The 10,673-nt window shown below is 43.4% G+C and overlaps 1 long non-coding RNA gene across 1 annotated transcript in view; it reads right to left on the bottom strand.

Moving 5' to 3' along the window:
• Positions 1-8,972: 8,972 nt before the first annotated feature.
• The window catches only part of LOC137382837 (uncharacterized), a 39,310-nt gene continuing 37,609 nt past the window's right edge, over positions 8,973-10,673 (bottom strand). Inside the window, exon 3 of the long non-coding RNA XR_010977291.1 lies at positions 8,973-9,108. This is a non-coding gene — a long non-coding RNA (uncharacterized lncRNA). The remainder of the gene's footprint in view (positions 9,109-10,673) is intronic.

Below are 10,673 nucleotides of genomic sequence, written 5' to 3'. Positions count from 1 at the left end.
AGCCAACCCCGTCCGAAGCTGATTGCACGCATCCGATGCAAGGACCAACCAATGGGGAAAGAACAGAAACAAAAAGTTCCACACATCAAAGAGACCAGGCATCAATGCAGCACCACACTGCTCCCATCCGTCCGAATACAGCAGGAAAACGCGGAGATAGACTCGAATTTCCTCCCACTCCTATCTCCGAATACCAGTTTTAAGCAAGAAGTCAAAAATCCACCAAGGGAAAAATGTTGAGTCAGCCATTTAAAACACTGATACTGGACAAAGAGGGGAAAGATCCGCCGGTGACATCAGAAGGAATCTATCTCCAGAGCAGGATGCAAACCGCACTGGGTTAAGCCCCGTTCTTAGTTATTTTCTACTTCTAATATAATTTGTGGTGAGAACGAGTACATATATAGAGAGAAGGAGCAAGATACAATAAGTAACAGGGAGGAGAGGAGACATTTATGTAGCGCATTTAAGGTCGGGAAACGTCCCATGGCGGCTCACAGAAGTGTAATAGAACACACATGGAAACCGAGCCACAGAAGAAGATATTGGGAGGGGCGCTTAGCAGCTTGGCCAAACAGCTGTGTGGTAGGGTGCGTCTTAAAGGAGGTGAAGAGAAGGTGCGGACCCTTGCTGTCTGACCTGTTGAGCGTTTCCAGAATCTAGTTTTGTTTCAAATTTCCAGTATCTTTCGGTATTTTTGGTGTTTACTTATTACTATCGTGTCCATTGATAGAGAGGGATGAAATGATGAGAATTTATAAACACAATCTGAGGCGGAAGCTATGAAAGATCAGCATTTCGTTTCTTGGTGCTGTACATGCTGCTGAAAGTTGAGGGGCTTCTTTTTTCAGCAAGTTGGAACGTCAGGCAAGACAAATAGTTCACTGCAACAAATTTTGGCAATTTTGGTTAAGGAAACTTACAGCTGTGAGGAGGGATGATATGTTGGAAGGTTCATCAAATGAGGCTATATGGATTGAGCTAAGGAACAAAAAAAGGGGGCAATCACACTGCTGGAAGTGTACTATAGACCTCCCTCCCCCGCAAACAGTCAGAGGGAGATAGAAGGGCAGATATGTAAGCAAATCTCTGAGAAGTGCAAGAACAATAGGGCAGTAATAGTAGGGGATTTTAATTACCCCAATATTAACTGGGATACTTTTAGTGTGAAAGGTATTGAGGTGCATTCAGGAGAACATTTTTGCCCAGTATATATATAGCAAGTCCAACAAGAGAGGGTGCAGTTTTAGATTTAAGAAGTGAAGATGGGCAGTTGGAAGGAGTGGCAGTGGGAGAGCATTTTGGTGGTAGTGATCATAATTATGGAAAAGGACAGAGATAGCACAGGAGTTAGAGTTCTCAACTGGGGCAAGACCAATTTTACTAAACTGAGGAGTGATTTCGCGAAAGTGGACTGGAAATAGCTACTTGAAAATAAATCAGTGTCAGAACAGTGGGAGGCATTCAAAGGGGAGATTCAAGGGGTTCAGGGTAAACATGTTCCTACAAAAAAAAAAGGGTGAGGCAGCCAAATCTAGAGCCCCATGAATGTCAAGGAGCCTACAGGGTAAGATAAAGCAGAAAAGGAAAGCTTATGTCTGACACAGAGAACTCAATACTACAGAAAGCCAAGAGGAGTATAGAAAGTAGAGTGGTGAAATCAAAAAGGAAATTAGGAAAGCAAAGAGAGTAAGAGCATAACTAAGGAGAGAGTAGGGCCCATAAAAGACCAAAAAGGTAACCTATGTGTAGGAGTGGAAGATATTGGTATGGGTTCTTAATGAATACTTTGCGTCTGTCTTCACAAAAGAGGGGGATGATGCAGATATTATAGTTAAGGAGGAAGAGTGCGAAGTATTGGATGTGATAAACATAGGGAGAGAGGAAGTATTCATGGGATTAGCATCCTTGAAAGTTGATAAATCACCAGGGCCAGATGAAATGCATCCTAGGCAGTTAAAAGAAGCAAGACAGAAATAGCAGAGTGTATGACTATCATTTTCCAGTCCTCACTGGATACAAGTGTGGTGCCAGAGGATTAGAGAATTGCTAATATTGTACCTCTGTTTAAAAAGGGAGTGAAGGATAGACCGAATAATTACAGGCCAGTCAGTCTAACCTCAGTAGTGGGAAAATTATTGGAATCTATTCTGAGACATGGGATAAACTGTCACTTAGAAAGGCACAGAGTTAATCAAGGATAGTCAGCATGGATTTGTTAAGGGAAGATCTCGTTTGACCAACTTGATCGATTTTTTGAAGAAGTAACAAGGAAGATAGATGAGGGTAGTGCAGTTGATGTGATCTACATGGATTTTAGAAAGGCTTTTGACAAGGTCCCACATGGCAGACTGGTTAAAAACATAAAATCCCATGGGATCCAGGGAAATGCAGCAAGGTGGATAAAAAATTGACTCAGTGGCAGGAAACAAAGGGTAATTGTTGACGGCTGTTTTAGCAACTGGAGGACTGTTTCCAATGGCGTTCTGCAGGGCTCAGTACCGGGCCCCTGCTTTTTGTGGTGTATAATAACGATTTGGATGCAAATGTAGGGGGCATGATCGAGAAGTTTGCAGATGACACAACGATTGGTAGTGTGGTAGACCGTGAGGAGGATAGCTGGAGGCTGCAGGAAGATATTGATGGACTGGTCAGATGAGCAGAAAAGTGGCAAATGGAATTCAACTTGAAGAAGTGTGAGGTGATGCATTTGGGGAGGTCAAACTAGGCAAAGGAATTCACGATTAATGGGCAAATACTGAGAAGTATAGAGGAAGTGAGGGACCTTGGAGTGAATGTCCACAGATCCCTGAAGGTAGCAGGATAGGTCGATAAAGTGGTTAAGAAGGCATATGGAATCCTTTCCTTTATTAGCCGAGGTATAGAATACAAGAGCAGGGAGGTTATGCTGGAACTGTATAACTCATTGGTTAGGCTATAACCTGAGTATTGTGTGCAGTTCTGGTCACCTCATTACAGAAAAGATGCAATTGCACTCGAGATGGTACAGAGGAGATTTACGAGGATGTTGCCAGGACTGGCAAAATGCAGCAATGAGGAAAGATTGGACAGGCTGGGGTTGTTCTCCTTGGAACAGAGAAGGCTGAGGGGAGATTTGATTGAAATGTACAAAATTTTGACTGGCTTGGATAGAGTGGAGGTGAAGGGCCTATTTAACTTAGCAGACAGGTAATTGACAAGGGGGCATAGATTTTAAGTGATCGGTAGAAAAATTAGAGGGGAGATGAGGAAACATTTTTTCATCCAGAGGGTAGTGATGGTCTGGAACTCACCGCCTGAAAGGGTAGTTGAGGCAGAGACCCTCAACTCATTCAAAAGGAGTCTGGATATGCACCTCAAGTGCCATAAGCTGCAGGGCTACGGACCCTATGCTGGAAGTGGGATTAGAATAGGTGGATCGTTTTTCAGCTGGCACAGACAAGCTGGGCCGAGTGGCCTCTTTCTTTGCCTTAAACATTCTATGATTCTATTTCTATGACATATTGATATTATCACGATGTATGAGCGATCAGAGGAAAACTGCACCTGACACTGCAATAAGATGAGGAACATCTCGTAGATATATTGATCTACATAGAACTACATAGAATATACAGTGCAGAAACAGGTCACTTGGCCCAACCAGTCCGTTTATGCTCCACGGAGTCTCCTCCCATTTAACTTAATCAGAATAACCATCTATTCCCTGCTCCCTCATGCTTATTTAGCTTCCCGTTAAATGCATCCTGCCTATTCGCCTCAACCAATTCCTGTGGTAGCGAGTTCCACATTCTCACCTAGAAGCCTTCACAGAATCACTCTGGAAAATTAACTGATTAATGAAAAATGAGCTAGAAACTTGAGTGAGATGCAAAATTACTGAGAAATGATCAAGAAGTGATTCATGATTACTGAATGAGACTGGCAAAAGTGTAATCTGAAGAGGGGTGAAATCCCAAAGGGAGGAGAGTGGAGTGCTTCAGAAATCTGTGCCACGACCCTTTAACTGGTATACAAAAATGACTCATAATTGTAATATCAATGTAGAGATGTTGAATTCAGAAATGATATAAAGCTAGGAAGGTTGGCGAATTTATATGTATGGACATCTCCCACAACTCATTAACTGTGTCCACAACTTTCCATGAGTTCTCTTTCTAAAGTCCTGTGAATACTACTGCCATGAGGTGACTTGTGCTAAAAAGGGCTTGTTCAGTGACTAGGAATTTAAAAAAGTTGCCAAGTAATATTTTCATGGTTTTTCTCTCCTTTTTTGTTTCCACATTAACAATATTTCTCAAAAGATGCCTCAATCATTATTTGCCAGTAACATGTCTAACTGAGTGAGTTTTCTGTAATGTTGGGTCTGTGAATTTTCCAGACTTTTTTCCTATTCTTTCATGGGATGTGGGCATCGCTAGCTAGACCAGCATTTATTGCTCATCCCTATTTGCCCTTGAGAAGGTGGTGGTAAGCTGCCTTCTTATACCACTGCAGTCCTTAGGGTGTAGGTGCAGTTAGGAAGGGGGTTACAGGATTTTGACCCAGCAACAGTGAAGGAATGGTGATATAGTTCCAAGTCAGAATGGTATGTGGCTTGGAGGGGAACTTGCATGGGATGTGGTGGTGGTGTTCCCATGCATCTGCTGCCTTTGTCCTTCTAGGTGGTAGAGTTTGCGGGGTTGGAAGGTGCTGTCAAAGGAGCCTTGGTGATTTGCACAGTGCATCTTGTAGGTGTTACACACTGCTGCCACTGTGCACTGGTGGTGAAGGGAGTGAACGTTGACGGTGGTGGATGGGGTGCCAGTTAAGCAGGTTGCTTTGTCCTGGATAGTGTCGAGCTTCTTGAGTGTTGTTGCAGCTGCACCCATTCAGACAAATGGAGAGTATTCTATCACACTCCTGACTTGTGCCTTGTAGATGGTGGACAAGGCATTGGCGAGTCAGGGGGTGAGTTAGTCACCGCAGAATTTCCAGCCTCTGACCTGCTATTATAGCCACAGTATTTATGTGGCTGGACCAGTTCAGTTTCTGGTCAATGTTGACCCCCAGGATGTTGATAGTGGGGGATTCAGAGATGGTAAAGCCATTGAATGTCAAGGGGAGATGGTTAGATTCTCTCTTGTTTGAGATGCTCATTGCCTGGCAGTTGTGTGGCATGAATATTACTAATCAACCCAAGCCTAGGTTGTCCAGGTCTTGTTGCATCGGGACACGAGCTGCTTCAGTATCTGAGGAGTCACGAATAGTCCAGAACATTGTGCAATCATCAGCGAACATCCCCACTTCTGACCTTATGATGGAGGGAAGGTCATTGCTGAAGCTGCGGAAGATGGTTGGGCCTAGGACACTAGCTTGAGGAACACAGGCAGTGATGTCCTGGAACTGAGATGATTGACCTCCAACAACCAAAACCATTTTCCTTTGTGCTAGATATGACTCCAACCAGCAGAGAGTTTTCCCCCTGATCCCCATTGATCCAGTTTTGCTAGGGCTCCTTGATGCTGTACTCAATCAAATGCTGCCTTGATGTCAAGGGCAGTCACTCTCACCTCACCTCTGAAGTTCAGCTCTTTTCCCCATGTTTGGACCAAGGCTGTCATGAGGTCATGGGCTGAGTGACCCTGGCAGAACCCAAACTGAGTGTCAGTGATCAGGTTATTGCTGAGCAAGAGCCACTTGATAGCACTGTCACTGACCCCTTCCATCACTGTGCTGATAATTGGGAGTAGACTGATAGGGTGGTAATTAGCCAGGTTGGATGTGACCTATTTTTGTGCACAGGACATTCCTGGGCAATTTTTATACATTACCACATTGATGCCAGTCTTGTATCTGTACTGGAACAGCTTGGCTAGGGCCACGGCTAGTTCCGGAGCACAAGTCTTCAGTATTATTGCCGGTATGTTGTCAGGGCCCATAGCCTTTGCAGTATCCAGTGCCTTCAGTCATTTCTTCATATCACGTGGAGTGAATTGGATGGGCTGAAGACTGGCATCTGTGATGCTGGGGACCTCAGGAGGAGGCTGAGATGGATCATTCACTTGGCACTTCTGGCTGATGATGGATGCAAATGCTTCAGCCTTGTCTTTTGCACTTATGTGCTGGGCTCCCCCATCATTGAGGATGGGGATGTTTGTGGAGCCTCCTCCTCCTGTCAGTTGTTTAATTGTCCATCACAATTCACGACTGGATGTGGCAAGACAGCACAGCTTATATCTGATCAGTTGGTTGTGGGATCGCTTAGCTCTGTATCGCATGCGGCTTCTACTGTTTGGCACGCAAGTAGTCCTGTGTTGTAGCTTCACCAGACTGACCCCTCATTTTGAGGTATGCCTGGTTCAGCTCCTGGTATGCTCTCCTGCACTCTTCATTGAATCAGGGTTGGTCCCCTGGCTTGATGGTAATGGTAGAGTTGGGGATATGCTGGGCCATGAAGTTACACATTGTGGTTGAATATAATTCTGCTGCTGCTGATAGTCTACAGCGCCTCATTGATGTCCAGGTTTGAGTTGTTAGATCTGTTCAAAATCTATCACATTTAGAACAGTGGTAGTGCCACACAACACAATGGTGGGTACCCTCTGTGAAGACAGGACTTCCATCGCCACAAGGACTCTGCAGCGGTCACTCCTACCAATACTGTCATGGTCAGATGCATCTGCGACAGATAGATTGGTGAGGACAAGGTCAAGTAGGTTTTTCCCTCTTGTTGGTTCCCTCACCACCTGCCGCAGACCCAATATAGCAGCTATATCCTTTAGGACTCAGCCCGCTCAGACAGTAGTGGTGCTATTGTGCCACTCTTGGTGATGGACATTGAAATCCCCCACCCAGAGTACAATTTGTGCCCTTACTACCCTCAGTGCTTCTTCCAATTGGTGTTCAACATGGAGAAGCACTGATTCATCAGCCAAGGGTGGTGGGCAGTAGGTGGTAATCAGCAGGAAGATTCCTTGCCCATGTTTGACCTGCTACCATGAGACTTCATGGGGTCTGGAGTCAATGTTGAGAACTCCCAGGGCAACTCCCTCACGACTGTATACCACTATGCCGCCACCTGTGGTGGGTCTGTCCCGCCGGTGGAACAGGACATACCCGGGGAAAGTAATAGGGATGTCTGGGACGTTGTCTGTAAGGTATGATTCTGTGAGTATGACTATGTCAGGCTGTTGCTTGACTAGTCTGTGGGACAGCTCTCCCAATTTTGGCACAAGCCCCCAGATGTTAGTAAGGAGGACTTTGCAGGGTCGACAGGGCTGGGTTTACCTTTGTCGTTTCCAGTGCCTAGATCGATGCCGGGTTGTCCGTCCGGTTTCATTTCTTTTCTTTGACTTTGTAGTGGTTTGATACAACTGAGTGGCTTGCTAGGCCATTTCAGAGGGCATTTTAAGAGTTTTGCTGTGGGCCTGGAGTCACATGTAGGCCAGACCAAATAAGGATGGCAGATTTCCTCCCCTATAGGACATGTCCCCAACTCCACCATTACCATCAAAACCGGATGGGTTTTTACAACAATTGACAATGGTTTCATCATCACTACTAGACCAGCTTTTTAAAAAAAAATCCAGATTTCTTAATTCAATTCAAATTCCACCATCTGCTATGGTGAGATTCGAACCCATGTCCCCAGAGCATTAGCCTAGGCTCTGGATTACTAGTCTAATGAGTTTACCACCATTCCACCATCTTCCCTGTCCAGATGACTGTTTCTCAATTGGAATACCTCACTTTTCCTCAGTCGCTATGTCACTCACTTTTTTAATAACATTGCACTGATCTGTATCATTGATTAATCAACGAGTAGCTCTCTTTGTAAGACTTTCATGGTCTCTTCTGAATCCACTGTAATGGAATCAGAACTTTCTCTTCCATCAAACGGTACAATCACTCGATTATATCTTTTTTCCTGTGAAATTTCAGATAAGACCATGTATCATGAATTTAAAAGGAACCTCTGTTAGCTGTTTTCAGAACTGTTGTTTTTGCGGTAAGAAATGGGTTAACAACAATACACAAATGATGTCCATAGATATATAGCTAGAAGATTAAAAAAAAATTCATGGAATGTGGGCGTTGCTAGCAAGGCCAGCATTTGTTGCCCATCCTTAATTTCCCTTGACAACTGAATGGCTTGCAAGACCATTTCGGAGTCAATGACATTACTGTGGGTCTGGAGTCACATGTAGGCCAGACCAGCAAATTACCTTCTCTAAAGGACATTCGTGAACCAGATGGATTTTTAACAACAATCGATGATAGTTTCATGGCACCATTACTGAAATTAGCTTTCAATGCCAGATTAAAAAAAAAAAAAAATTTAAATTCCACCAACTGCTGTGGTGGGATTTGAACCCATGTCCCCTGAACATTAGCCTGGACCTCTGGATTACTAGTTCAGCGACATTACCACTATGTCATCATCTTCCCGTCAAACGAGACTACGGCCAGCTACTTTCCTACTGCGAAGCCATTATATGTTGAGGTTAGCAACGTCTGATCATTCAGGAAGACATCTGGACTTTGATTTGACAAAGTCTGCTGTGTTTTATGAGTAGGGGAGAGCGACTTTTCAAAATTGGGGCCCATATATCAGTCAAGTAGCAAAAAGGCTTTGAAGGGGAAAGTATGTCTGCCTTGGGCTGAGGGACAGGGTGGAAAGACAGACTGTGCTTTATGTTAGATGGCTCAGCAGAGAAAGCCTACGTATGTGTTCTTTACTTTGCAATAGTAAGTAAACAGATGTATCAAGTGTTTCTTGTCATACTCAATGTTCTGTATGTTTTTCCTACAACGGAATGAAACAGTGTATGAATCGAACCAAAAATCATGGTGCCTAGTGTTAACTCGGCCCTCCTTCAGAGAGGAGTACGCGTGTGCAAGAAACGTGAACTGGTACAGAACACAAGGGAGTTTCATCGTTATATTCACAGGTTTCCTTTACTGCAATAGTAGGTACAGAACAGTGCCAGTCAATGTCCAGAAGAAGCAGGTGACCAAACTTCTTAAGGAAACAGTTGACGTCAATAAATCCAGATAGATATTTGAAGGATACTCAAATTTATAACACGGATATATGTGGAACGATAGTTCAACCTGTGTCAGTGCCTGTGGAAGAGGAGAATGGGGAAAAATGAGAGAGGAGAATCAGCGAGAGAAAAAAAGGGCAACTTTAACAAGGAAGTACCTATGTAAATTGTTTGTGAAACATCTTGTATTTTGTTTATACTGTCTACTGTAATTCCATTTCCCTGTCTTTTCTCACATTTAAAAAAAATCACTCTCGCAATGTTGGCATCAATGGCAAGGCCCTAATTTCCCTTGAATCGGTTGTGATGGGCCTTTGTCTTAAACCTCATTTTATGTAGTGAAGGTGCTCCTACAAAGCTGTTAAGTATGGAGTTCCAAGATTTTGACCCAGTGATGATGAAAGTACAGTGATATATGCTCAAGTCAGGATGATGTACCACTTGTATGTGAACTTGGAGGTGCTGTTCTTGTCCCGACAGGTGGTGGAGGTTGCAGGTTTGGGAGGTGCTGTCAAAGAATCCTCAGCGATTTGCTGCAGTGCATCCTGTAGATAGTACAAGATGCCACAGTGCACTAATAGTGGATACTTAGCTTAGTGGATGATATGCTTTTCAAATATTTGTCCAATTCTTTTGGTTAATATTGCAGACACTGTCTCAACAACCACTTCTGGTAAAGCATCTCATGGTCTTATAAGCATGTGAAAAAAATCTTCTCTGACTTTGCCCTGTGACAATCCTATGTTTCCCCTTCTTATTGATTCATCAGCTAGTAGCTACAATCTTTTATTACTTACCATCTCAAAACCTTTTATAAAACCTCTAGTAAGTTCCCCTTAACCTGCTCTGTTTAGTAATTAAAGCCCCAGTTTCTTTTAGCCTTTCTTCAGTCATAACCTCTCATTCTTGGCATTTTACCAGTGAATCTCTGCTGTATGCTATTTATGGCTCTAATATACTTCCTATGACATGCCTAGAACTGTGCGCAATACTCTAGATGTGACTGAATGAATGTCTTGTACAAGTACAACATGACGTCCTACTTTAATAACAGACAGCATTCCATTTAGGTTTTGATGGTCTTTTCTATTTGTACTCCCAGCTTTAAAAGATCAGTGTATCTGCACCCTTCGATCTCTCTGTTCCTGCCATTCACAGCATACCTCCTATCACTGTTCCTTTTTGCTAGTGTGTACTACTTCACATTCCATTACATTTCCTTTATCTACACACTCTGTGATTTCCTCAAAAGGTTCAATTAAATTAATCAAGCTTGATTTGCTCTTTACAAATCCATGCTGACTCTCTCTGATTAGCCCATGCCTTTCTAAGTGTTCACTAATTTCATCCTGTACAATAGACTCTGGAAATTTACCCACAACAGGTGTGACACTAGTTGGCCTATAATTTTCTGGCCTATCTCTTTATTGAATAGGAAAGTGAGTCGACATCAAGTGCAAATCAAGCATCTTGACATAACATTTCATCCATCTCAGCTTGTATCTGTGAAGAAATTGGCAAAAGTTTGCCAAATTATTTTTAATGACGACTGTGAACCTCAAGTGTTTTCCCAATTTCAAGCCTTGCTCCATGCTCTTCAGCACCAGTCTGGCAGCAACCTGTCTTTCCACATTATTAGACTAG

This window comes from Heterodontus francisci, chromosome 23 (genome assembly GCF_036365525.1).
Source record: "Heterodontus francisci isolate sHetFra1 chromosome 23, sHetFra1.hap1, whole genome shotgun sequence".
Taxonomy (NCBI): Eukaryota; Metazoa; Chordata; class Chondrichthyes; order Heterodontiformes; family Heterodontidae; genus Heterodontus; species Heterodontus francisci.
The sequence above is the reverse complement of the archived record's forward strand: the minus strand, read 5'-3'. Positions and strand labels throughout refer to the sequence as shown.